This window comes from Scyliorhinus torazame, chromosome 8 (genome assembly GCF_047496885.1).
Source record: "Scyliorhinus torazame isolate Kashiwa2021f chromosome 8, sScyTor2.1, whole genome shotgun sequence".
NCBI lineage: Eukaryota > Metazoa > Chordata > Chondrichthyes > Carcharhiniformes > Scyliorhinidae > Scyliorhinus > Scyliorhinus torazame.
This window is the reverse complement of record NC_092714.1, coordinates 92,153,364-92,180,407: the sequence shown is the minus strand read 5'-3', so window position 1 is coordinate 92,180,407 and position 27,044 is coordinate 92,153,364. Positions and strand designations below refer to the sequence as shown.

At 51.4% G+C, this 27,044-nt stretch overlaps 1 long non-coding RNA gene across 1 annotated transcript in view; it reads right to left on the bottom strand.

Annotated features, from left to right (window-relative positions):
- Positions 1 to 3,222: 3,222 nt before the first annotated feature.
- LOC140428758 (uncharacterized) overlaps positions 3,223 to 27,044 on the bottom strand; it is a 34,261-nt gene continuing 10,439 nt past the window's right edge. The window contains exon 3 of the long non-coding RNA XR_011948859.1: positions 3,223 to 4,757. This is a non-coding gene — a long non-coding RNA (uncharacterized lncRNA). The remainder of the gene's footprint in view (positions 4,758 to 27,044) is intronic.

The following is a 27,044-nucleotide window of genomic DNA, read 5'->3' as shown; positions in this document are numbered from 1 at the left end:
GTCATGACATGTCCAAATTGTGGCTCCGCCCATGTAAAGCGGCAATGTCCGGCAAAAGGACACCGGAATCTAGTGAGGCAAGCTTGCTCACTACGCAGCCCTTTGCAGATCTGCTCCACCGCTCTGCAGCCAGCGATCCCAGCTGCGGCGCAGAAATGTCTGCTCAATACAACAAGGCATGCCAGATTCCGATCCCAACAGCCCAACAGACCCTGATGCTGAGTGCCTCAAGTCCCCATACCGGGTGGGCATCATAACTACACATGCGCTGCCTTCCACCACAACGGCGAAACGCATCTCGATCCTGAGTGTGGATCCCAACGACGAGTGGTGTGCTGTCCTCACAGTTAACAAGGCTCGCATCCGATTTAAACTGGACACCGACGCATCAGTGAACCTCATCTCAAAATCTGACCTCGACACCATCTGCGCCAGACCAAGCATTCTTCCACCAATCTACCAGCAATCCTGCCGGCCCATGCGACCACTGCGATGGCAGCGATCCCGCCTATCCACTTGCAGGTAGCTCCTGATCCACCTCTGTGGCGATCAACAAGAATTTGTCGCCCACCACAAAGACTGAATCTGCAGACTGAACTTTTGTACATTTTGTGACTTCATCGATTTAACCTCTGTAAATATTGTTTTGTTTGCCATGTATCTGCACCATCGACACCTTCCTATGTATATACGTTCATTTAGACACCTTTTGTATATAGTCAGGCATATATGCACGCACACCTTAGTGTTTATTTATCTAAAAAAAGGGGAGATGTCATAATATCCACTCATGTATATACTGAGATGCAGACAGGCAGTGATTGACACACAGGATGACCAGTAAGCACACAACACAGTGCAGCCAATCACCAGACAGGACACTACCACTATAAAGCCAGAGGGCACTATGTTTCCCGCTCTCTCGGGACCCAGCCACTGAGACAGTCAGAGTCCACGAGCTATCAAGTGCAAACACCATGCGGTAGCTAGTAAGTCTGGTCAGGCTACTACAAGGTCTCCAGTCAGTTCAGTATGGTGTCGATCCACAGCTGAATATGTATATCAGTTCTATCATTGAATAAAACAGTGTTGGATCTTCTCCAGTGTTAGATGTCTGTTTCTAGCTTCCCTGCATCGAGTGCAGTCCACATCGAACCTACTTGCCTAACACATCAACCTCCAATACTTTGTCACTCCCTATGACAATTTACTCAAGAACCTCACAATCTCTCTCCCTGAATTCCATATCTACCTCCTCATTCTCTTGGGTGAAGACAGATGTGAAGTATTTGTTCAACACCCTACCAATGTCCTCTGGCTCCACTCACAGATTTCCCCCTTGGTCCCTATTTTTTCTTGGTTATCCTCTTCCCATTGATATACTTATAGAATATCTTGGGATTTTCCCTACTTTTACCAGCCAGAGCTGTCTCATATCCTGTTTGCCCTCCTAATTGCTGCCTTAAGCTCCATACAGCACTTTTTGTACTCCACTAATGCCTCTGTTGATTTGCTCCCCTGGTACTTGCTAAAAGCCTCTTTCCTCCTCATCATATCCTGAATGTCTCTGGTCACCTATGGTTCTCTGGGCTTGTTACTCCTTCCTGGTACCCTCCCCATTTCCTTTTTGATTGCTCTTCTGTAGATTTCCCCACAAGTAACTTTTTCTAGTCTATTTTGGCCAAATTCTGCCTTATTTTACTAAAATCTGCTCTCTTCCAAATCAAAACCTTTTTTTGCAACTTGTCTATTTCTTTGTCCATTACAAACTGAAATTGTACCATATTGTGGTCACGATCACCAAAATGCTCCCCTACCTGCCCAGTTTAATTTCCCAGAATTAGGTCCAGCACTGCACCGTCCCTTGTTGGACATATTGAGTTAAAGGGTTCTCTTGTATACATTTTAGGAAGTCCACTCCATCTGAGCCCTTAACACGATGACTATCCCAGTTAATGTTGGGAAAGTTGAAGTCACCACATATAATTACCCTATTATTATTTTTACACACCTCTGCGAGTTGCATACATATTTTCTCAGTTTCCTGCGGACTATCTGAGGGTTTATAATAAACACCTGGCAATGTTGCTATCCCTTTTTTATTCCTAAGCTCTACCCACAAAGCTTCATTTGATGCCCCCTCCAGGATATCATCTCTCCTAATTGCAGGATTTGACTTCTTAACTAATAATGCAATACTTCCTTCTCTGTTAACCCATCCTCCGTCTCGCCTGAAGATTCTACATCCCGGGATGTTGAGCTGCCAATCCCTCAACCACGTCTCCGTGATTGCTACTATATTCCAATTCTGTGTGTTAATCCTCATGTTTAACTTATCCGTTTTACCTGTTATACTCCTGGCATTAAAGTAGAGGCCATCCAGCCTTGTATGACTCCCTTAAAACGTGCTACTGCTGTTTTCCCTCTGACTTGATTTTTTTGGTGTTATGTTGTGTCCCTATTCTGCTCACGGTCTTGGTCCCCTCTCCCTTCGATGTCCTGTTCAGGCAAAGTATGCAATTTTATTTTGGTCCAATCTGTACAACCTGAATTTTCTCTTTTTGTCCCTTAATTAAAGTATTGCACATTGTGATACACAATCAATACGCTTGAGTCCACGTGGAGTCATATCGATTCAGCTTTAATCAGATAGAACTGTACCCAGCAGCGAAGTTACAGAAGTGAAGGCTGCTGGGACGGCATTGGCTCTTATACCCCGCCTCTCAGGGCGGGGCTATGTACATTGCCCAATGGTAGACCCTGCGGTCTAGCCAATGGTTATTCCTCTCTCTGGTACCGCAATACCTGGTATTACCACATTCACCCCCTGTTAGAAAAAGAGCCAGCGGGGTGATGGCCAGTATTACTGTCGCCTTTTCATGGTAGGACCAGGTATTGCAGGTACCATGCTATCGAGGGTTGCGGATAAAGTTCTTGCGTTGTTAATTTTCTTCATGGTGCTGCAATCAGATGATCGGGCGGCCTGGTCGTCCTACTGGAGCGTCTAAGTTTCGGCGGCGATCCTGGTGAGGGCCCCGGCAGTAGTGACTCCGGGAACGTGGTGTCTTCCTCCCAGGCAGTTTCGTCACCCCTAGGCGGCGCTGTAAGGTCAAAAGATGGGCAGAAGGAAGGGGTGCCTGTAGGGGGCGGTGGTGCCTGCTCGGCTCTGGGTCGGGGTTCTGGCGGCAGTACTGACCCTCCGGTCAGGTACGTGGGGGGGGGGGGGGGGTGGGGGCAGTGGCTCGGGCGCGCGTGGGGCTCCGGCGGGCGCCAGGTCCCGGAGGGAGACCGTATCTTGGCGTCCATCGGGGAACGCTACGTAGGCGTGCTGGGGGTTGGCATGCAGCAGGTGGACCCTTTCGACCAGCGGGTCCGACTTGTGCGCCCTCGCATGTTTCCACAGCAGGACGGTTCCGGGTGTTGCTAGCCAGGTTGGGAGCGAGGTCCCCGAGGACTTCCTGGGGAAAACAAGGAGACGTTCATGAGGTGTCTGGTCCGTGGTAGTACATAGCAGTGACCGAATGGAGTGCAGGGCCACTGGGAGGACTTCTTGTCAGTGGGAGACTGGAAGATTCCTGGACCGAAGGGCCAGCAGGATGGTCTTCCAGACCGTTCCGTTCTCCCTTTCTACCTGCCCGTTTCCCCGGGGGTTGTAGCTGGTCGTCCTGCTCGAGGCGATGCCTTTGCTAAGCAGGAACTGGCGCAGCTCGTCACTCCTAAAGGAGGACCCCCTATCACTCTGGATGTATGCGGGGAAACCGAACAGTGTAAAAATAGTTTGGAGTGCCTTGATGACGGTGGTTGTGGTCATGTCCGGGCAGTGGATGGCGAATGGGAACCGGGAGTACTCATCAACCATGTTCAGGAAATACGTGTTGCGGTCGGTGGAGGGGAGGGGGCCTTTGAAGTCCATGCTGAGGCGTTCAAAGGGACGGGAGAACCAATGCCATCCCAGCAGCCTTCACTTCTGTAACTTCGCTGCTGGGTACAGTTCTGATTAAATTGATACACAATCAATACGCTTGAGTCCACGTGGAGTCATATCGATTCAGCTTTAATCAGATAGAACTGTACCCAGCAGCAAAGTTACAGAAGTGAAGGCTGCTGGTACGGCATTGGTTCTTATACCCCGTCTCTCAGGGCGGGGCTATGTACATTGCCCAATGGAAGACCCCGCGGTCTAGCCAATGGTTATTCCTCTCTCTGGTACCGCAATACCTGGTATTACCACACATTGGAACTAAGAATGAGAACTAAATTTATATTTATTTAATATTCCCACAACAAGATGAATATTTGGCTGCAAATGAAAATGTATCCTGTTGTTCCCAAGGAAGCATCGAAGGATACATTTCCCTTGCCCCTGCCAGCTCCTTCCTAATTAATGAGGCCGAGGCTGCCGATTGCTTGGATCAGGATCTCTTGTGAACTGTGCACTCTCCAAGAGGCAGAACAGAATAGTTCATTGTAGACCAAGAGATACATGAGGGTTCTTTGTTTCCTACTGATAGCGTGTCTTCAGTCTCTTTGGCTTCAGTCAGTAGCTCAGGCCTTTGTTTTTGATTAATGTGTTCTGGATCCTTCACCTTCCAGAGAGCTCTTCTGATTATGGATTGAATCGAATTTCACAGTACAGTGCATTTAGCTTTGAAATTAAGGATGATGTATCTGCTGATTTAGTACAGACTTGCGCTGTAACTATGTGGTCTCATAATCTTGACAATTATGACCTTGGTATGTCGTAAGCCTGCTCCTGGCTGAAATCGAGAAAGACATTATGGTTAGGCTTTATCACCCAAATAAAAGGTATCTAATTACCTCAGATATCCAAATACAATAGTCTCTTCATTCTGGATTAATTATACTGATGCTGATGGAATCAATTTTTAATTATGTTTTTGTACTTTCAAAAAAATAAATCCAAAATAATGCTTCTTTTGACCACATTTTGTTCAGATTTTTCAGATGCAAAGTAAAAGTTGATAATTTCTTTAAAAACATCCTGTTCAATGCAAGCACAGTGCCAAGCGGAGAAACTGAAGTTAGCAAGTCTGTTTTCTTTTAGTGTCGCTGATCCAAAAACATGTCAGTTTCCATATGGATGCTGGTGGCACTGAGCTGTACATCATGTATATTTTTTAAAATAGATTTAGAGTACCCAATAATTATTTTTTCCAATTAAGGAGCAATTTAGCATGACCAATCCATGTACGCTGCACGTCTTTGAGTTGTGGAGGTGAGACCCACGCAGACACTGGGAGAATGTGGAAAGTGACCCAGGGCTGGGATCAAACCCTGGTCCTCAGCACCATGAGGCAGTAGTGCTAACCACTGTGCTACCTTTCTGCCCTTTGTACCTCATATATATTAATACACATGGCCCTGTTCTTTGCAGGCAGAAAGAACATGTACACACATTGCACCTGTTTCAGCTCAACAAAATAAGTGACTGCCATTTGCTAGGTCATTCCTCCGGACAATGCCTTGACCAGTTAAGGTCAAACTACCTGGTTTAAATTTCGAACCATGCTTGGCAGTTAACGATCAGTCATTATCAACTGATGTATTCTCTTTGCAACACCTTTAACAATCAAAATCCACTTGCCAACTTATCAGAACTCTCTTTTCAAACAGTATAAGATATTGTTTCCCCTTGTTTTTGGTTTTCCTGCCAAGTGTCCAAATGATTGCATGACAAAAAGCTCCGACGTATTTCCTTTTTTAGCAATACTCAAGTTCTGCATGACCAAACGGTTATAACGGGCGGCATGATAGCACAGTGGTTAGCACAGTTGCTTCACAGCTCCACGGCCCCAGGTTCAATTCCAGTCTTGGGTCACTGTCTGTGTGGCGTCTGCACATTCTCCCCGTGTCTGCATGGGTTTCCTCCAGGTGCTCCGGTTTACTCCCACAGACAAAGATGTGCAGGTTCGGTGGATTGGCCATGCTAAATTGCCCCGAGTGTCAAAAAGGTTAGATGGGGTTACTGGTTACGGGGATAGGGTGGAGGTGTGTGCTTAGGTCGGGTGATCTTTCCATGGGCCGGTGCAGACTCGGATGGGCAGAAAGGCCTCCTTCTGTAATGTAAATTCTATGATCTATTATCTAATTTCATCTTATTGCTGTTGGTGCTATATTTTGTTTTATAATCCTTCCATGAAGTGCCTTGGGACATTTCAATTCTTAAAAGAGCTATTTATATACCAAATTTTGTTATATAGCAGTGACAATGATGTTTTTACACATGCTGTAAATTTAAAATCCCCCATTCAGCACATCGAAGAAAATTTTGTCTCTTTTTAACATTTTGTATATTTTGAGAAGCACCAATACCAACTCCTTAGCCCTGTTGGCGAGTTTGGGGCGTTATTGACAGTGACATTTAGCTGAGAAAATGGGTATGAAAGGAATGGGTAAAAAGAACTTTGCAGAATTTATGGGGAGAAGTACCAAGGCGGAGTGGTTTCGAACGATCATTTCATGATGTTTGAGTGTGATGGCTAACATTATACCATCCTTTATAGGTATGTGACAAGTGCTAAACAATTGGCCAAAGTTAGAAGGGCTGAGGGCATAAGCTTGGTTGAAGGAGCTGGCATTGATAGAAATGAGAGTAGAGTAGAAGAAGAAAGGTGGTGAGGATACAAAGTGATAGGTGATCAAAAATTAGTATGGGATGGAATGTGGCTTATAGAATTTTTTGTCTCAGGTTTAGCTCAAGAGGCTAGTGAGAAACAGAATTGAGCCTCAAGGTTACAAGCTTGGATGAAAGTATAATCTGCAGTGGGACTGGCACAAGAACAGAGATGGGTACTGCTACAGGAAGAAAGAGATTGTCTTGCAGTCAGAAAGTCATGTCAGAGTCAAAAGTAACTTAACTTCATGTTAAATAAGATATTTACAATCAAACCCACTGCAAGACGAGAAAACCCCGCCCGACGTCGGAGGACGTTTTGATTAGTCCATAAAATGTTCTGTCCTGCCTGCAATGATTCCTGCCATGGGTGGACCAGGAAATCTTAGCCATTGTGTTTAAATCCTAATGTGCAGAAGAATCTTCAGCTAGGCATCACATACAACTACCACGGTAATTACTGAGTAATTATACTTCCTGTAGATACAAGTGTACAACATGTGAATCCCAACCACAGCATCTTGGGAAAGCCTGCAATCTGTGGGAGTTGATGGACAAGTCTCTTTGCTGAACAGTGGATGTGTCATATTTAATCAGCATAGTTGATCATAGAATTTACAGTGCAGAAGGAGGCCATTCTGCCCATTGAGTCTGGACTGGCTATTGGAAAGAGCACCCTACCCAAGCCCACACCTCCACCCGATCCCCGTAACCCCACCCAATACGAAGGGCAATTTTGGACACTAAGGGAAATTTAGCATGGCCAATCCACCTAACCTGCACATCTTTAGACTGTGGGAGGAAACAGGAGCACCCGGAGGAAACCCATGCACACACGGGGAGAACATGCAGACTCCGCACAGACAGTGACCCAAGCCGGGAATCGAACCTGGGATCCTGGAGGTGCCCATGCTACTGTGCTGCCCATGCGAATCATGTCCGTTGCCCTGTGGAAGATGGCATCTATCACTTGCTGAATGCTGTGCCTGGCATCCTCGTGATTGAAGTTTGAGGTCTATAGTGCCTGAAGACTGGTACTGGTACCTTTTGAAGTTGTGGGCTATCACCATCAGTGCCATTGCAAAGACCCTCTCGGAAGTGGATTGTGGGTCATGACTGCAGGTCTTCCTGGAACAAGTTGTATCCTTGCTGAGTGCTGCCTGCATGTGAATGACATCTGGGGCGCGATTCTCCGACCCCCCCGACGGGTCGGAGAATCGCCGGGGGCTGGCGTGAATCTCGCCCCCGCCATGTCCCAAATTCTCCGCCACCAGAGAATCGGCGAGGGCGGGAATCGCGCCGCGCCGGTCGGCGGGCTCCTCCTGCCGATTCTCCGGCCCGCGATGGGCCGAAGTCCCGCCGCTGTCGACCCTCGCCAGCCGGTGTGGATTGAACCACCTACCTTACTGGCGGGGGCAGATGGCGCGGGCGGGCTCCGGGGTCCTGGGGGGGGGGCGGGCAATCTGGCCCCGGGGGGGTGCCCCCACGGTGGCCTGGACCGCGATTGGGGCCCACCGATCGGCGGGCGAGCCTGTGCCGTGGGGGCACTCTTTTTCTTCCGCCTTCGCCATGGTCTCCACTATGGCGGAGGCGGAAGAGACCCCTCCACTGCGCATGCGCGGGGATGCCGTGAGCATCCGCTGACGCTCCCGCGCATGCGTCGCCCGGCGTAGTCCTTTCGGCGCCGGCTAGCGTGGCGCCAAAGGCCTTTCCCGCCAGCCGGCGGGGAGGAAATCACTCCGGCGCGGGCCTAGCCCCTCAAGGTGAGGGCTTGGCCCCTAAAGGTGTGGAGAATTCCGCACTTTTGGGGCGGCCCGACGCCGGAGTGGTTCCCGCCACTCCATTACGCCGAATTCCCCCGCCCCGCCGGGTAGGGGAGAATTCCGGCCCTGTTGCCTGTACAATGTTTGGGGTGGTTACATCAAGAGAGATTCAAATCTGGCCAGGCTGTCTCAAGTAGTATACCTTCTTCCAATAGGTCATCCAGAATGATCAGAAACAAGGGAATGCTCCGTGCATAGACTATCGCAATGCTTTAAATTTCAAAACAGAGAACTATGTGGGGACCCTGAAAATAATTGCCTCATGAATCTTCCAGCATTTTAGCTGGCAAAGCTGGCTAGAGCAAGCACACCCAAAAAATACTCTGTCCAGAGTGATGTACTAACATGCGGGCACATCATTGCAGGTTAATCGCATCATTTTATTTTCAGTCTAACTGGCTGCAAAGTGTAAATCCAGCACACTAGTGATCCTAAACAGAAAATGCTGGAAAAACTCAGCAGGTCTGACAGCATCTGCAGGGAGAGAAAACAGAACTGAAGAAGAGTCATACAGACTCAAAATATTAACACACTTTTCTCTCCCTACAGATGCTGCCAGAGCTGCTGAGTTTTTGCAGCATTTTCTATTTTGCTTCAGATTCCAGAATCCGCTACAGTTTGCTTATTAAACTGATGTTCTTCATGAATTCCAATGGAGAGTTAAGTGGCGGTAATGAATTTTTATTGACAGTGGAGTGCTGCAAATGTGCCAGGCAGCTTTGTACATTTCAACTCATAGCATAATTCAGTTGATTATTTCCTTGATCTTTTAGCATTTTCGGTGGCATGTGTTACCAACACATCATTGCCATGATATAAAATGATGGCCAGTCCAGGCCAAAGTGGACTTGTTTAGAAAATATGTCAAATAACCATAGTTCTGCTTCATTATGAGCACTTTAAAAAAAAAATTCTTGCATCACCAAGCAATTGACATGTACGTAATGGTTAATAAGAAAGTGGCCTTTTGTTAAAGACTAAAGTTGTGCAATGCTTAAGGCTCCAAGATTAAAGGGCAGAATTTGAATTGTTGATTCCATGGTAGACATAGCTCCTTTAAAGTTTTGCTGTTATAACACTTGGGACATATGTTTCTCTCAACACTTGGATGAGTTAAACCCAGCATCATCAAGAAAGAAGCTGGTCCCATTTCTTGATCTCTGCCAGCAAGTAAAACAGATCTATATCCAATTCATTATTGCCATCATTCATATTGAATCTCGTTAGAGGTGAAAATGAAGATTACTGTGACATGATTTGTCATTGCCCATTCAATTACTACAATCAAATCTCATAATAAAATCAAAGTTGCATTAACTTGTTGATCTTGAAGAAATGGATTGAAAATCATAACCACTAATTGCTCTTCATATACAATGAAATTCTAAAGCATATATTAAAAGAACTGTAGAATGCATTATTTGAATATTGAATGATTTAATAAAAGAGCATTTAAATTATTTTAGTCTAGATTTCTCTGATAGCTCAGTGGACAAATACATATCACCAAAAACGTCCCCAGATTAATCTCCAGTCTGTAAAATTAGCTGATCGTAACTTGGATTTTATTTGGCATAAGCAATCCAGATATGCTGCGTGTTGCTTCATGATCCTTGCTGAAAAGTACATGCGTATTGTTGTGGCTGGGGACAAAATATGGTTTAGCCAGGATCTCATTGGTTAACTAGCCAGTTGATGGCTACTTTGGCAGGAGTTCTGATCTGCAAAGTAACTTTGCGAAATTGGCCGAAGCCTTGGAGAAATTACATAAATTGTAATTTCTTCAGTTTCTACAGGGCTTCCAACAGATTTCTGCCAAAGTTACAACAGAGGATCAGGAGGACTCCATGGAACTTCAACCCTTCACTGTTTAGGTTTATGTGACAAATGATCACCTTGGTGGAGCGTTCTGCATCTGAACAAATCACTGCACTCAGCTGCATTTTTTTTAACTGGAAGAATTGAAGATGGTTCCAAACATCAATAAATGGCTCAATCCACAGTATTAAATTTAGGTTACATAAGTGTTAGAAGTTGCAGTGGAGATGTGATTTTTACCTCTGGTTTAGCATGAAAGCAAAACTTTCTTTTAAGTTGGTTAGTTTTCAAAGACACAATTATGACATTAATTTCAATGCAATGGTTTAACTTTTATTATATTTTATGTAGCTTTATTGATAACCAGATCACAGTCCCTTCTTAGCGTCATGGCTCAATCTTTATCTTCTTTAGACAAATTGGCATGGAGAAATTCTGATCTAATTATGTATTCTGTTTATTTTTAAATATTGGCTTTAGGGTATTACTTAAGGTTCCATTTTTGTGTCCTCCATGTATCTAATTTGCATTTTACTAATTTTCCTTTTCTTAATAGGTCATGTGGGGTTGCCATTACAAAAATATTGAGTTTATTTAACACAATTTTTCTGCAGCTGGTCATGATTATAATAGCTTTACAAGCACTCCACATGATATTTGCAACAGTTCTAAAGACATCCGAATAATACTAAAAGGATACTGCATGACCTTTCTCTCCTTTGCTGGAGAGAAGGTGTTGAAGATTTAATTTGTAGCATTCATTATATGAGGAGAAAGAGAGCGGGAAGTTGTATTAAATAATTGTGGGCTATAATTATGCTTTAAAATGTTTCTTAAGTAGGATTGATCTAATGCTTAAAGTACTTTAATATTAAGGAGGCAAGACAGTTAATTCTGGAATCACAGTGGGAAACTGATAGAACGGTAGGCTCGATGGACAATTGTCTACACTTGCTCAAAATATGACTGTTACTTAATTGCAATACAACTTACAGGCTGCATTCATGCATTTACTAATATAAATGGATTAGAAAATCGCAGAAATAGACACTCAATTCCAGATGGCCCCTTCATTGTACCAAAAACTGCCAATCTGGTGGCCTGGCCATGATATAGCTTGTTTGCTTCTGTTTAATGTGAGCAATTGGCCTTTGGTTCATAAGAACTAGAAGCAGGAGTAGGCCATCTGGCCCCTCGAGCCTGGTCCACCATTCAATGAGATCATGGCTGATCTTTTGTGGACTCAGCTCCACTTTCTGGCCTGAACACCATAACCCTTAATCCCTTTATTCTTAAAAAAACTATCTTTTCTTTATCTTAAAAACATTTAATGAAGGAGCCTCTACTGCTTCACTGGGCAAGGAATTCCATAGATTCACAACCCTTTGGGTGAAGAAGTTCCTCCTAAACTCAGTCCTAAATCTACTTCCCCTTATTTTGAGGCTATGCCCCCTAGTTCTGCTTTCACCTGCCAGTGGAAACAACCTGCCTGCATCTATCCTATCTATTCCCTTCATAATTTTATATGTTTCTATAAGATCCCCCCTCATCCTTCTAAATTCCAATGAGTACAGTCCCAGCCTACTCAACCTCTCCTCGTAATCCAACCCCTTCAGCTCTGGGATTAACCTAGTGAATCTCCTCTGCACACCCTCCAATGCCAGTTACTCCTTTCTCAAGTAAGGAGACCAAAACTGAACACAATACTCCAGGTGTGGCCTCACTCACACCTTATATAATTGCAGCATAACGTCCCTAGTCTTAAACTCCATCCCCCTAGCAATGAAGGACAAAATTCCATTTGCCTTCTTAATCACCTGTTGCACCTGTAAACCAACTTTTTGTGACTCATGCACTAGCACACCCAGGTCTCTCTGCACAGCAGCATGTTTTAATATTTTATCATTTAAATAATAATCCCTTTTGCTGTTATTCCTACCAAAATGGATAACCTCACATTTGTCAACATTGTATTCCATCTGCCAGACCCTAGCCCATTCACTTAGCCTATCCAAATCCCTCTGCAGATTTCCAGTATCCTCTGCACTTTTTGCTTTACCACTTATCGTAGTATCGTCTGCAAACCTGGACACATTGCCCTTGGTCCTGAACTCCAAATCATATATGTAAATTGTGAACAGTTGTGTGCCCAACACTGATCCCTGAGGGACACCACTAGCTACTGATTGCCAACCAGAGAAACACCCATTAATCCCCACTCTTTGCTTTCTATTAATTAACCAATCCTCTATCCATGCTACTACTTTACCCTTAATACCATGCATCTTTATCTTATGCAGCAACCTTTTGTGTGGCACCTTGTCAAAGGCTTTCTGGAAATCCAGATATACCACATCCATTGGCTCCCCGATATTTGCCGCACTGTTAATGTCCTCAAAAAATTCCACTAAATTAGTTAGGCATGACCTGCCCTTTATGAACCCATGCTGCATCTGCCCAATGGGACAATTTCCATCCAGATGCCTCGCTATTTCTTCCTTGATGATAGATTCCAGCATCTTCCCTACTACCGAAGTTAAGCTCATTGGCCTATAATTACCCGCTTTCTGCCTACCTCCTTTTTTAAACAGTGGTGTCACGTTTGCTAATTTCCAATCCGCCGGGACCACCCCAGAGTCTAATGAATTTTGGTAAATTATCACTAGTGCATTTGCAATTTCCCTAGCCATCTCTTTTAGCACTCTGGGATGCATTCCATCAGGTCCAGGAGACTTGTCTACCTTTAGCCCCATTAGCTTGCCCATCACTACCTCCTTGGTGATAACAATCCTCTCAAGGTCCTCGCCTGTTATAGCCTCATTTCCATCAGTCACTGGCATGTTATTTGTGTCTTCCACTGTGAAGACCGACCCAAAAAACCTGTTCAGTTCCTCAGCCATTTCCTCATCTCCCATTATTAAATCTCCCCTCTCATCCTCTAAAGGACCAATATTTACCTTAGCCACTCTTTTTTGTTTTATGTATTTGTAGAAACTTTTACTATCTGTTTTTATACTCTGAGCAAGTTTACTCTCATAATCTATCTTACTCTTCTTTATAGCTTTTTTAGTAGCTTTCTGCTGCCCCCTAAAGATTTCCCAGTCCTCTAGTCTCCCAGTGATCTTTGCTACGTTGTATGTTTTTTCCTTCTATTTGATACTCTCCCTTATTTCCTTAGATATCAACGGTCGATTTTCCCTCTTTTTACCGTCCTTCCTTTTTGTTGGTATAAACCTTTGCTGAGCACTGTGAAAAATCACTTGGAAGGTTCTCCACTGTTCCTCAACTGTTTCACCATAAAGTCTTTGCTCCCAGTCTACCTTAGCTAGTTCTTCTTCATCCCATTGTAATCTCCTTTGTTTAAGCACAAAACACTAGTGCTTGATTTTACCTTCTCACCCTCCATCTGTATTTTAAATTCCACCATATTGTGATCGCTCCTTCCGAGAGGATCCCTAACTATGAGATCCTGAATCAATCCTGTCTCATTACACAGGACAAGATCTAGGACCGCGTGTTCCCTTGTAGGTTCCATTACATACTGTTCTAGGAAACTATCGCGGATACATTCTATAAACTGCTCCTCAAGGCTGCCTTGACCAACCTGGTTAAACCAATCGGCATGTAGATTAAAATCCCCCATGACAACTGCTGTACCATTTCTACATGCATCAGTTATTTCTTTGTTTATTGCCTGCCCCACCATAATGTTACTATTTGGTGGCCTATAGATTACTCCTATCAGTGACTTTTCACCTTACTATTCCTGATTTCCACCCAAATGGATTCAACCTTATCCTCCATAGCACCGATGTCATCCTTTACTGTTGCCCAGATGTTATCCTTAAATAACAGAGCTACACCACCTCCCTTACCATCCACTCTGTCCTTCCGAAAAGTTTGATACCCTCGGATATTTAACTCCCAGTCCTGACCATCCTTTAACCATGTTTCAGTAATGGCCACTAAATCATAGTCATTCACGATGATTTGCGCCATCAACTCATTTACCTTATTCCGCATTCAGGTAAAGTACACTTATGTTGGCTTTTTTACCTCTGTTCTGAATCTTAACACCTCGATCAGTAACCTCTCCTAAGTTATATTTCCTCTTAACCATTCTCCTAATTTTCCTTGTCGTTGAACTCATATCTTCATGTTCCAACCTGCCGCGTCGCTTACCTTGAATGTTTTCACTTCCTGTTTTATTCCTTTTTAGTATTCCTGGTCCTATTCGCTGAGCTCCCCTCAGTCACTGTACCTTGTACTGTCGCCCTTTTTGATTTTTGACTATGGCTTCTCTGCCTTACACTTCCCCCCTTACTAGTAGCCTTTTGTTTCTGTCACTGTTTTACTACCTTTCAACTTCCTGCATCGGTTCCCATCCCCCTGCCACATTAGTTTAAACTCTCCCCAACAGCTCCAGTAAATACTCCCCCCTAGGACATCGGTTCCAGTCCTGCCCAGGTGCAGACCGTCCAGTTTGTACTGGTCCCACCTCCCCCAGAACCGGTTACAATGCCCCAGGAATTTGAATCCCTCCCTCTTGCACCATCTCTCGAGCCACGCATTCATCCTATCGCTCCTGACATTCCTACTCTGACTAGCTCGTGGCACTGGTAGCAATCCTGAGATTACTACCTTTGAGGTCCTACTTTTTAGTTTAACTCCGAACTCCCTGAATTCAGCTTGTAGGACCTCGTCCCGTTTTTTACCTATATTGTTGGTGCCTATGTGCACCACGACAGCTGGCTGTTTCCCCCCCCCCCCCACCCCAGAATGTCCTGCAGCCGCTCCGAGACATCCTTGACCCTTGCACCAGGGAGGCAACATACCTACTTCCCGTACAATTGAGTCCCCTATCACTGTAGCCCTGCCATTCTTCTTCCTGCCCAGCTGCGCAGCAGAGCCAGCCACGGTGCCATGAACCTGGCTGTTGCTGCCTTCCCCTGGTGAGCCATCTCCCTCAAAAGCATCCAAAGCGGTATATCTGTTTTGCAGGGAGATGACCGCAGAGGACATCTGCACTGCCTTCCTACTCTTGCTCTTTCGTTTGGTCACCCATTTTCTATCTCCCTCAGTACCTTTCACCTGCGGTGTGACCAACTCGCTAAACGTGCTATCCACGACATCCTCAGCATCGCGGATGCTTCAAAGTGAGTCCATCCGCAGCTCCAGAGCCGTCAAGCGGTCTAACAGGAGATGCAACTGGACACACTTCTTGCACGTGAAGGAGCCAGGGACAGTGGACATGTCCCTGAGCTCCCACATCGCACACGAGGAGCATGACACGGGTCTGAGATCTCCTGCCATGTCTTAAACTTCGGTTAATTTCAACAATTACAATTTTCCCCAAAAAATAAAAATAAGTAAACAAATAAATAAACAACGAAGAAAAAAATAAATAAATACACCAATGAAAAGAAAAAGAAAATAGAAACACTACTTACCAGGGATAAAAAGCACTTCCTCCCCACCCAGCTTCGAATTCCCCCCTCGATTCAAATTCCCAAACTCACTCTTGGTTCTGTCTCACTCTGGCTGTTCATTCGATGTCCTGCATGTAATTGGTATTGTTTATATTTGCCTATTGATAATACTGAGTCTTCAAGGTTGTGGATCTCCAGTAAATATTATGGGTGGGAATTCATTGTAATTAGCTTATGTTAAACTTACATTTTCTCCCTGGCTTGCTGTGGGGTTTTGCACAATAACTTGCAGTCAATGGTGCTTCCAAATGAGGTAATCTTGGCGCAGTGAGGGAGCTGAGCAGAAGGACCTTTGCAGCTCAACCATCAGATTGAAGAAATGTAAATGAACAGTACAGAATCTGAGACAGTGGGCGTCATTCTCCGACCCCCCAGAGGGTGTCCCCGCCAGTGCCACGCGGTGACAGGTGTGCCAGCAGGTGGCAGATGTGTGCCACGGTTTCCCGCCTCACCCGTTGGCCGCCGTGAATCACGCCGCCGCCGGTTGCCGAAGTCTCCGAAGGGAGAAAAGTCGGCGGGGCGTTAATGTCGCCGCTGCCGTCGGAGAATGTCACGGGTCTGCGCAAGGCAGCCGATTTTCGGCCTGCCGATATTCTCCCTTCCGGATGGGCCGAAGTCCCGTCGACGTGATGACCGTTCACGTTGACGTAAATTAAACCTCCTTTTCATCGGCGTGACCCTGTGTTCCAGGTTCACGCCGACCAGCGTGGAGGTGAGTGACGGCCTGGGGGGTTGGCTCTGGGCAGGCGATGGCGTGCCCGCAGTCTGAATGCGCGAGGAGAGGTGTGTCTAGGGTTGTGTGTGTGTGTGTGCGGCGGGGGGGGGGGGGGGGGGTGGTGGTTAGAGTAGGCTGGGCTCCGGGGGAGTGCCGGGAGGGGGTCCGTGCCGGGGTGGAGGTTGGGGGGGGGTCCGTGCCGGGGAGGGGGATGGGGGATCCGTGCCGGGGTGGAGGTTGGGGGGGGGTCCGTGCCGGGGTGGAGGTTTGGGGGGGGTCCGTGCCGGGGAGGGGGATGGGGGGTCCGTGCCGGGGTGGAGGTTGGGGGTGGGGTCCGTGCCGGGGTGGAGGTTGGGGGGGAGTCCGTGCCGGGGTGGAGATTGGGGGGGGGTCCGTGCCGGGGAGGGGGGTCCGTGCCGGGGTGGAGGTTGGGGGGGTCCGTGCCGGGGTGGAGGTTGGGGGGGGTGGTCCGTGCTGGGGAGGGGGATGGGGGGTCCGTGCCGGGGTGGAGGTTGGGGGGGGTCCGTGCCGGGGAGGGGGATGGGGGGGTTCCGTGCCGGGGAGGGGGATGGGGGGGGTCCGTGCCGGGGAGGGGGATGGGGGGGGCCGTGCCGGGGAGGGGGATGGGAGGGATCCGTGCCGGGGAGGGGGATGGGGGGGTTCCGTGCCGGGGAGGGGGATGGGGGGTCCGTGCCGGGGTGCAGGTTGTGGGGGGTCCGTGCCGGGGAGGAGGATGGGGGGGGTCGGTGCCGGGGAGGGGGAGGGGGGGGTCCGTGCCGGGGGATAGGGGGGGGGTCCGTGCCGGGGAGGGGGGTCCGTGCCGGGGTGGAGGCTGGGGGGGGGGGGGTCCATGCCGGGGTGGAGGTTGGGGGGGGGTCCGTGCCCGGGAGGGGGATGGGGGGTCCGTGCCGGGGTGGAGGTTGGGGGGGGGGGGTCCGTGCCGGGGAGGGGGATGGGGCGGTCCGTGCCGGGGAGGGGGATGGGGTCCGTGCCGGGGATGGGGATGGTGGGTCCGTGCCGGGGTGGAGGTTGGGGGGGGGGGCGGGGGTCCATGCCAGGGAGGAGGATGGGGTGGTCCGTGCCGGGGAGGGGGATGGGGGGGTGTCCGTTCCGGGGAGGGGGATGCGAGGGCAAGTGTGTTGGTCCACCTGGCCAGGTGCCAGCCTCCAACAGTTGGACCCATGCGGTCCATGCCACCTGGCTGGGGGGAGGAGGGGATATGGGCAATGATGACATGTCGTCGTTCCCCTCCCCCCCACCAGGCCGTCATGTTTTCAGATCATCCAGCGATGTTGGCCGCCGTGGCGGCAGCCGCTCATGTCTATGTTGCCCTGGATGAGGAGGAGGAAGAGGAGGAGGAGGAGGAGCGTGCCAGAGAGGCGGCGCAGCCTGCCGCAGAGGGACAGGCGGCAGCCGCCCAGGCTGGAGGACACCTGACCGACAGGACGAGGAGGGGGAGGAGGAAATCGCGGCCCCATGGCAACGGAGGCACCCGAGGGCGCCCCGTGTGTACCGGCCCCGGCAGTCATACCAGGACCTCACGGATCGGGAATGCAGGAGGAGACTCCGGATGAGGCTGGAAACCGTGGCACACATCTGCCACCTGCTGGCACACCTGTCACCGCGTGGCACTGGCGGGGGACACCCTCTCCCCGTGTCCGTCAAGGTTACGGTGGCCCTGAACTTTTATGCAACGGGGTCATTCCAGGCACCGAGTGGGGACCTGTCCGGCATATCGCAGACATCGGTGCATCCGGGCAGTGACAGATGCCCTATATGCCATGGCGCACCGCTACATCCGCTTCCCCGTGGACCGGGCCAGCCAAGATGCCCGGGCCGTGGGCTTCTCTGCCGTGGCCGGGTTCCCCATGGTCCAGGGCGCGATCGATGGGATGCACGTCGCCGTGCGGCCACCTGCAGATAACATGGCCGTGTTCACCAATAGGAAGGGGACCTATTCGATGAACATACAGGTGGTCTGCGACCACCGCATGATGATCCTGCACATCTGCGCCCGTTACCCAGGCAGTGTACACGACTCATACGTGTTGTCGCGGTCATCCATCCCCGGCATGTACGAGGGACGCCATCCCCGGCTGAGGGGCTGGTTTCTGGGCGACGGGCTACCCATTGCGATCGTGGCTGATGACGCCTATACGGAGGCCACGCAATGAGGCGGAGAACCGCTACAATGATGCCCATGTAGCGACAAGGGGAGTGATCGAGAGGTGCTTTGGCGTGCTGAAGATGCGTTTCAGGTGCCTGGACCTCTCTGGGGGCGCCCTCCAGTATCGGTCAGATAGGGTCGGCCGCATCATTGTGGTGTGCTGCGTCCTGCACAACATAGCCCAGCAGAGGGGCGATGTGCCGCAGGCAGAGGAGGGCGGAGTGGAGGAGCAGCAGGAAGAGGCGCAGTCTTCCCCAGATGAGGGGGATGGGGGTAATGGTCAGGGCAGACGGGGTAGACACAGGCGGGTGGCTGTCCACCGTTACCGGCTGGCCCAGCGGGCACGGGACAGACTGATAGCCGCCCGCTTCACTGACTAGATGGGCGTGGGAATCGGGTAGTATGGCCACAGACCGCACACCATGGCAACAGCCGACCACCCACACCCCCCACCCATCCACCCACCCAGCACCCTCACCCCCCTCCCCAACCCCACCCACCCCACCCGCATGCACACCACCCCCCCCCCATTGCCGATCCACCTGCGGCACAACGGGCCGGGCTCACACAGTTGAGGGTGGACGCGTGTCTATTGCAGGCCATGGAGGATGATGACAACCCGTCCTGCGGTGAGCTCCTGGCTCTACATCGTTGGACTATGTCTGACCCATGGCCACAGTACCACCATCCACCCGGACCATCCCTGCATGCGGCTGTGACACTGCAGCGCACGGTCCCGTCCTCTGCCCGGGGGATGTTGATGGCGGCCCAGGGGGAAGGGAGCAGACTCACCTGGGGCTGAGGTAAGACCACCCCTCACACACACACTTGCGCTCAACATACATGACACCCCCGCACGCTTTGGACAGAGCACAAAGGCAGCTTCTGTAGGTGTAACATTGACTTTAATAACCAAAGGAGTTCATGCACGTGCCCTAGCCCCTAAAACTCATCTGTGCTCTGCACCCGTGCCAACTTACTCAGTGTCTAATTGTTTGGCCTTACGGGCCCTTTGACTACGTCTACGTCGTTCCCCAGACGGTACAGAAAAACTGGAGGTGGACTCCTGTGATTCCTGCCCTCTGACACTGGATCCCTTTGGCGGCCGTTTCCTGGGCGTCCTGGCCTAGATGGGCCAGGCTGCGGCCCGGGCGACTGGGATGGCGAGCTGCCAGCCTGTCCTGCCCGTTGCCCACCCGATGCACCTGGGACGGAAGGGGGGGAGTCCGAGGTGTCGCGGTGTACCGGGACCTCCCCTACAGGGGGAGCCGGGACGGGCCACACCACCTCCTCCTCCCTTGGGGTGCCCGATGGCCCCCAGGCCTCTACATGGGTGGGGGATGCGAACGGACTGGCCATCCGACGCCCCCCAGACATCTGGCGCTGCCAGTCCTGGAGGCCCGTGCTGGTATCGACAGGGGTCTGCAGGTTTGCAGCCATGGAGCCCAGGGGGTTGGCAAACCCTGTCTGTGACAGTGCGACGCCGGCTCGCACATGGCCACTGGCGCCGATGCCCTCAGCGATGGCCTGCAGAGACTGGGCTATGGCGTTGAGCGCCTCTGCCATCTGGCGCTGGCACTGGCTCATGGCCTCCTGTGAGAGGGCAGCCATTTCCTGGGCCACAGACGCCGCCTGCACGGAAAGCCCCAGGCCTCGCAAACCGTTCCCCATGTCTGACACCGTCGCACCCATTGCCTCCACCGCGGACGCCACCCATGCGGTGTCAGCTTGGGTGGCACGCATGACCGGCACCACTCCCAGCTCCTGGACGCGGGTGGACTCCTCCACCTGCGACTGCAGCCGCCGCAAGCCGGCCGTCACCCTCTTCGCTCGTCTCCGGGTCGGTGGTTGCATCGGATCTATGTGTGGGTGTGGTAACTCCTGGAACCCGGGATCCATCTGGGCGGCAGATGTTCGCTTGGGCTGGGCTGCGCTCCGACCGCCCGGCCCCTCTGCTGCTCCTACCTCCACCTGCTGTACCGGGACGGCTGTGTTGTGCACACCAGTGAGTGTACCAGACGCCTCATCACTAAAGTGCCCAACCGAGGTGAGTGTTTCTGCGATGGTGGAGGGTGTTGGTGACAGCAGTGGCGTTGTGTCGTGCTCTTCGTCCCACTGTGAGTCCATGGCACTTTGGGGTGGGGGTTCGTCTCCACCCATCCACTCTGAGTCACTGTCCGGTATTTCGTCTTCCTGGGTAGTGGTGTCCCGGGTAGGGGTGTCCTGGGCAGTGCTGTCCCGGGTAGTGGTGTCCCGGGTAGTGATGTCCCGGGTAGGGGTGTCCTGGGCAGTGCTGTCCCGGGTAGTGGTGTCCCGGGTAGTGGTGTCCCGGGTAGGGGTGTCCTGGGTAGTGGTGTCCTGGGTAGTGGTGTCCTGGGTAGGGGTGTCCTGGGCAGTGGTGTCCCGGGTAGGGGTGTCCTGGGTAGTGGTGTCCTGGGTAGTGGTGTCCCGGGTAGGGGTGTCCTGGGCAGTGCTGTCCCGGGTAGTGGTGTCCCGGGTAGTGGTGTCCCGGGTAGGGCTGTCCTGGGTAGTGGTGTCCTGGGTAGTGGTGTCCTGGGTAGTGGTGTCCTGGCTCGGATGTGACGGGGGCCTGTGGCTGCCCCCCTCGTCGCTGGGTGGTCGCTCCCGCACGTGACGGGGGTGTCGTCTCCCTGTTGCTCCGGGTCTCTCCGTCTCCCGTGGTGTGCGAGGGGCATCCTGCGGGCGTCGCATGCTGGATGGTCCGGGTCTCTCCGTCTCCCGTGGTGTGCGAGGGGCATCCTGCGGGCGTCGCATGCTGGAGGGTGCGGGTCTCTCCGTCTCCCGTGGTGTGCGAGGGGCATCCTGCGGGCGTCGCATGCTGGAGGGTCCGGGTCTCTCCGTCTCCCGTGGCCTCCGAGGGGCATCCTGCGGGCGTCGCATGCTGGAGGGTCCGGGTCTCTCCGTCTCCCGTGGCCTCCGAGGGGCATTCTGCGGGCGGTCTGCATCTGCAGGGATGGGTGCCTGGACGTTTGGTCCTGCGATACACAATGAAGCATGCCTGGTTAGACATCAGGCAGTGATCAGATGATATGGAGGAGGGGGATATAGGGGAGGGGGGATATGGGGACGGGCTGTCGTTGGCTCACTTGCTACTACGCCCCCGACCTCTGCATCAGCAACCTCCCGGTCGGCAGGTCCGCCAGCCAGTTCCAGGGCCCTTTCCTCGTGTTCGGTCAGTGGCCTCTCATCAGCGGGGCCTCCTCCAGTCCTCACATGCTCCCTATTGTTGTGTGCGCGCTTATCCTGTGGGGGGGGGTGGCAGGGGTAAAAGGCAACACTGTTAGGCAGGTATATGAATGCACGCCATCGGTTGCGCGTGCATTGCAGAGGTTAAGGTTAGGGCTGGATTCACTTGGGGATATGGGGGGTATGGGGGAGGGGGGGATATGGGGGGTATGGGGGAGGGGGGGATATGGGGGAGGGGGGATATGGAGAGGGGGGATATGGGGAGGGGGGATTTGGGGGAGGGGGGATATGGGGGAGGGGGGGATATGGGGAAGGGGGGATTATGGGGGGGGGATATGGGGGAGGGGGGTATATGGGGAGGGGGGATTATGGGGAGGGGGATATGGGGGAGGAGGGGATTAAGAGGGGTATGGGGGAGGGGGGATATGGGGGAGGGGGGGATATGGGGGAAATGGGGGAGGGGGGATATGGGGGAGGCTCACCCTGCCTGCTCTGACGAGGTCGTTCACCTTCTTGTGGCACTGGGTGCCTGTCCGTGGTGTCAGGGCCGCAGCGGTGACGGCCTCTGCCACTTCCCTCCACAGACGCCGGCTGTGGCGTGGGGCAACTCTGCGGCCGTGCCCGGGATACAGGGCGTCCCTCCTCTGCTCCACCGCGTCCAGGAGCGCCTCCACATCCTGTGACTCGAACCTCGGGTCTGAGCGGCGGCCAGCCATCCAGTCGGGTGTTGCGATCGGGTGTTGCGGTCGGGTGGGGGGGAGCAGCGCGGCCTTATGAGCCGTCACGCCGTGCGGCGCGTATGACGCTGCACGGCGTGAACCACTGCGCAAGCGCGGATCCCGTTTCGTCGCTGCTAGCCCATTTCGGGCCGGAGACTTTCGACCCATTTTTCCGACGTGACGCGAGTCGGATTTGCACCGTTTTTTGCGCCGATCGACGGACTTTCCGCCGATAACGGAGAATTTTGCCCAGTAAGTGTAAGTTAATGGGCGCAATTCTCCAACCTCGTTGCGCTCTCGCTCAAGCGAAACAAGGCCGGTGAATAGCGGGAGAGGCCGTAAATAAGAACCGCGCCAGGCGCCAAACAGTTTTCGATGCAACTGTCCCTCTCCCGTGGGCGAAATCAGGATCACGCCGTAGCATGGTCAGAAGCCAATTATCACCACTTAAGCCCTATTTCCATACAATTAATGGGAGCCACCCCATATCCAACAGCCCCCCCGTCATTCATCAGCATTCTCAACAGCTGGTTACGTTGGCGCCGATTACTACTCCTTTGAAAAACCTGAACCTGGCAGGGCTTCTGCGGGGAGCAAAGAAGGTGAGTAGCCACCTTTCCCAGGAAAAGACCCCTGGTGCACTGGGCTTGTTGCCCCAGTGCTCGGCGGGGCAGTGGGGACACTCGGATGGGTGAGGGGCACCATTCAGAGGGTGAGCCGCCATGGGAAGGGGGTGTGGGCAACCACAAGTGACACCAGCATGCCAAAAAATGGATCGTGTACCCATTCCTGGGGAAACCCTGGCCCCTGCCCGTCTACCCCACCGACCACCCATAACCCCCATCGACTCCCGAGGCCTCTGGCCATGTGGCTGAAGGCTTCTGCTAGTAGGGAATTGGCAATCATGGTTAATTGAGCACTTCACACACCCAAATGGATTCCCGTGGGTGGGCTGGCCATGTAGCATGTGGGAGTCATTGCCTTGCATCCCAATCCCAACTTGATGCATGGATATTGTGCTTGAACACTGCAGGAGGCCACACCACACATGCAGCAGCCAACATCCGAACACCCAGGGGATGGGACACAGCTCCGGGGACATGTCCACGGCTGGAGGATGGGTGAGCGCTACAGGGAGGGGGACATGCCTGGAGAGGTGGGCTAAGGGTTTGGAGGTTGGGCCGCATAGAGGGAGAAAGTGAGAGGTGTCATACTGGTTGTGCTCAAGGGTTTTTAATATGTAGTACAATTCCCCACTGTCCCAATTGTGCCGTCCCACTCTCCCCACCACCCGCTCATCCCTACCTACATCTCTGCCCTCTACCCCTGACCCCGGTGCCCCCAGTAATCCTCTATGTGCTTGGCCCTCCTAGCTCTACCATTATGTCTAGGTGTGTCCCCAGGGTGTACATCAAAGGTGGAGACAGCCAGCTGCTTATCTCATCTCATGGCCTTCGATGCCCCTGGAGGGTGTCTCTGGCGGGCCCCAGTGCACTTGTCTAGGGCACATGGACAGCCGTGCCGCTCTGTCCCATATGCTGGTTGCGGGATGCAGCCTCATCAGAGGGGTGGACCTCAACGGAGCTGGTGGCCACCGTCCCCTCTTCATGGGACGGTTCCGCGGAGGCACTCAGTTCCCCTTCCTCCTGCTTAGTGCCCATAGTTCTCCTTGTGATGGAGGGGCAGCTGGTTTGAGCCACGGATGCCCCTGCATCATCTGACACTGCCAGCCCTGGCGGCTCTCCATGGCCTACACCATCATGTTTACACGCCCTCGGTGATGCCCTTCAGTGACTGGGACATGATCTGCAGCACCTCGGCAATGCCCACCTGTGACTGGGACAAGCTCCACAGTGCCTCGGCGATTCCGATCTGTGAGCGGGACATGTCCCACAGAATCCCATCAAGATCAGCCTTGTACTGGGTCACCCAGCAAGTCAGACATTCTGCCGAGACCCTCAGTCAAGGCCATCACCGACTGCGCAATGTCTTGGACTCCGTCAATAGTGGTGCGGACATTGTGCACCAGGCTCTCAACTGTGGTCGCTACCCTAGCAAAGTTGTCCTCGTGTCACACATTGCCGGTGACATCTCCTGTGCCCATAGCCTCTGGGACTCCTGCAAGTGGCTACGGACCTGCTGGAGTGTCGCTGACATCGCCCTCTGAATGTACTGGCTGCACCCGAACATTATCATCAGCTCCAGGTAACCCACTTCCAGAGGCTCAACATCAGACTGGGACCCAACCGGGACCTGGGATCCAGCAGCCCTCCGACTGCTGTCTTGTCTGGAGGTTCCTGCCTCCACCTGATGTGCATCAGCAGCTGTGTGGTGCTCACCAGATTGTGCCCCAGAAGTCTGACCACGAACGTTTCCCACCGAGATACATGTATCTACGCTGGTGGAGGGTGGGGAATACTGGTGTGATGCATCATGTTTTCCGCATAGCTCTACTCCAAGGTGTTCTCCTAGCAGGCTGGAAAGGAGGTCACCTGGGAGGGGCCGGCGATGTCGGCTGGAGAGCCTGCGGGAGAATGGACATGTGGTCAGTGGGAGGGATGGGTCAGTCAGTGAGGCAACAACAAGTTACGTTTGACAGGTCCTCCAGTTGGGGCTGGTGGATCCTACCTTTGCGGCTTCCACCAATCTCAGTGTTGGTGACTGCTCTGTCCTCAGCCACATGCGTCACCTCCAGGGCCCGTTCCTTGAAGGTAGTGAAGGTTCTAAAGTCAGGCACACCCACCACCAGTCTGAGCCCTCTCCCGGCGATTATGGGAGAACTTCTCCTATGGTGACACAGAAAGGACATCGTTAACCACACGTGTAGTTCACAGTGGTGGGAGGGATGTGTGAAGGAAAGGTGTGGGGAAGGACTGAAGTGAAAGGGGGGTGAAGGGAGGGTTGGGGGCTGCATGGAGAGTTGGGGGGAGTGGATGCTCGCGTGGGGAAGGGAAGGTCTCATGGGTGGGTGGGTGGGGGTGTTGGGGGCATTGGTGTCCACTCACCTGTTTGCCCGGTGTAGGTCATTGACCTTTTTATGGCACTGGAGGCTAGTCCGCTTGGTCATGCTCCCAGAGTTTACAGCTGCCACCTCATCCCAGGCAGCATTGGCTGCCCTGTGGTTCACCTTTCGGAAACCCCGGGGGGAACAGGACATATCTCCTGACCTGCACCCGTCCAGGAGCCTGGCTAGATCGGCATCACCGAATCTTTGGGCTGGTCTTCTAGGCACCATGGCTGCAAGCTGAGTAGGGCTGGCTGTGCAAGAGTTGGATAAGTACTGCTCGACCTTGTTAGCGGGGGTCTGATGAGCGGGTTCCCTTCAGTTGCAGTGAGAAAACCGTGGGGCCTCGTTAAGTGGGCCAATTAATGCTGAATAGAGTTGCAGGCCTCGCTGTGCCAAGCATCGGGAAGCTCGCTCCAGTTCCCACTTGCTATCATGCTTAGAAATCTTTCCGGAGAATTGCGCCCAATATGCTGAATTCAGTACCAAATCAGTACTGAAAACAAAATAAAGAGGGAAAGAAAAGTTGGTTGAAGAGACAAAGAAGCAAGTAATTACACATTCTATTTTAATATTTCCAATAATAATTGAAAGTTCAAGCATTACTCCATTTATTTTTCAGTTCTTCAAATAGTGTTTAGTAGAAATAGAATTTCGTACATCATTGAAAATGTACTCAGAGTTAAAAGCACAAGCCGCACTATTTTAGGGAATGTTTAGACTGTATTGCAATACTATTACGTGAATGTCAAGCTGCACAATACATTTGAAAAGCGAGCAAGGCAGCAGGATGTTGTTCCAATACACCTTCCAGGGAGGTGAAGCATCACATCTTGGACAGAAACTTCTGATTTTTCATGTTTAAATGTGCATTTGCACAGAAATAATACTCTTTCCATCATAAAGTTACACTTTTGTTACACTGTGTAACGAAAACAAAGGCAATTTAAAGGGATTTATATTTCTATTGGTCAACATTCGAAATAAGGTATAATTTTAAGTGGGTTTAATATCATGCTTCTGTGCCTGGGGACACACGTGTAGTTAGATTCATGTTGGACAAAGCTATTTGTATGTGTGGGGCAGGGTTCAGTTCCAATTGTGATTCTTTTGTGCTTGGGGCTATGGCATAAAGAATAGATTTAACGAGCAGCGGGTGCTTAGCAACTGGAGGCTTTTGTAAGGACTTTAAAAAAAACGTTTAAGTTTACTTTTAGCTGCATCTGTTGGCAGTTGGAGACGGGACCTCGGGGAGTGAACATCTCTCAACTATGCCAGAAGAAAAACTGGACAGGACAGAAGCTGTGAAGAGGAAGGTTTCCTAAAGTACAAGTTACAGACCAGATAACCAGGAAATTGTGACAGGAAGTATGCTTAGGCTGACTAGAGTTAAGTGAAAAAAGACCAAGGTATTGTTCAGAAGAATTCAAGGAAGAGTAAACAGACTATTCTGAGTTAAAGAGACAAT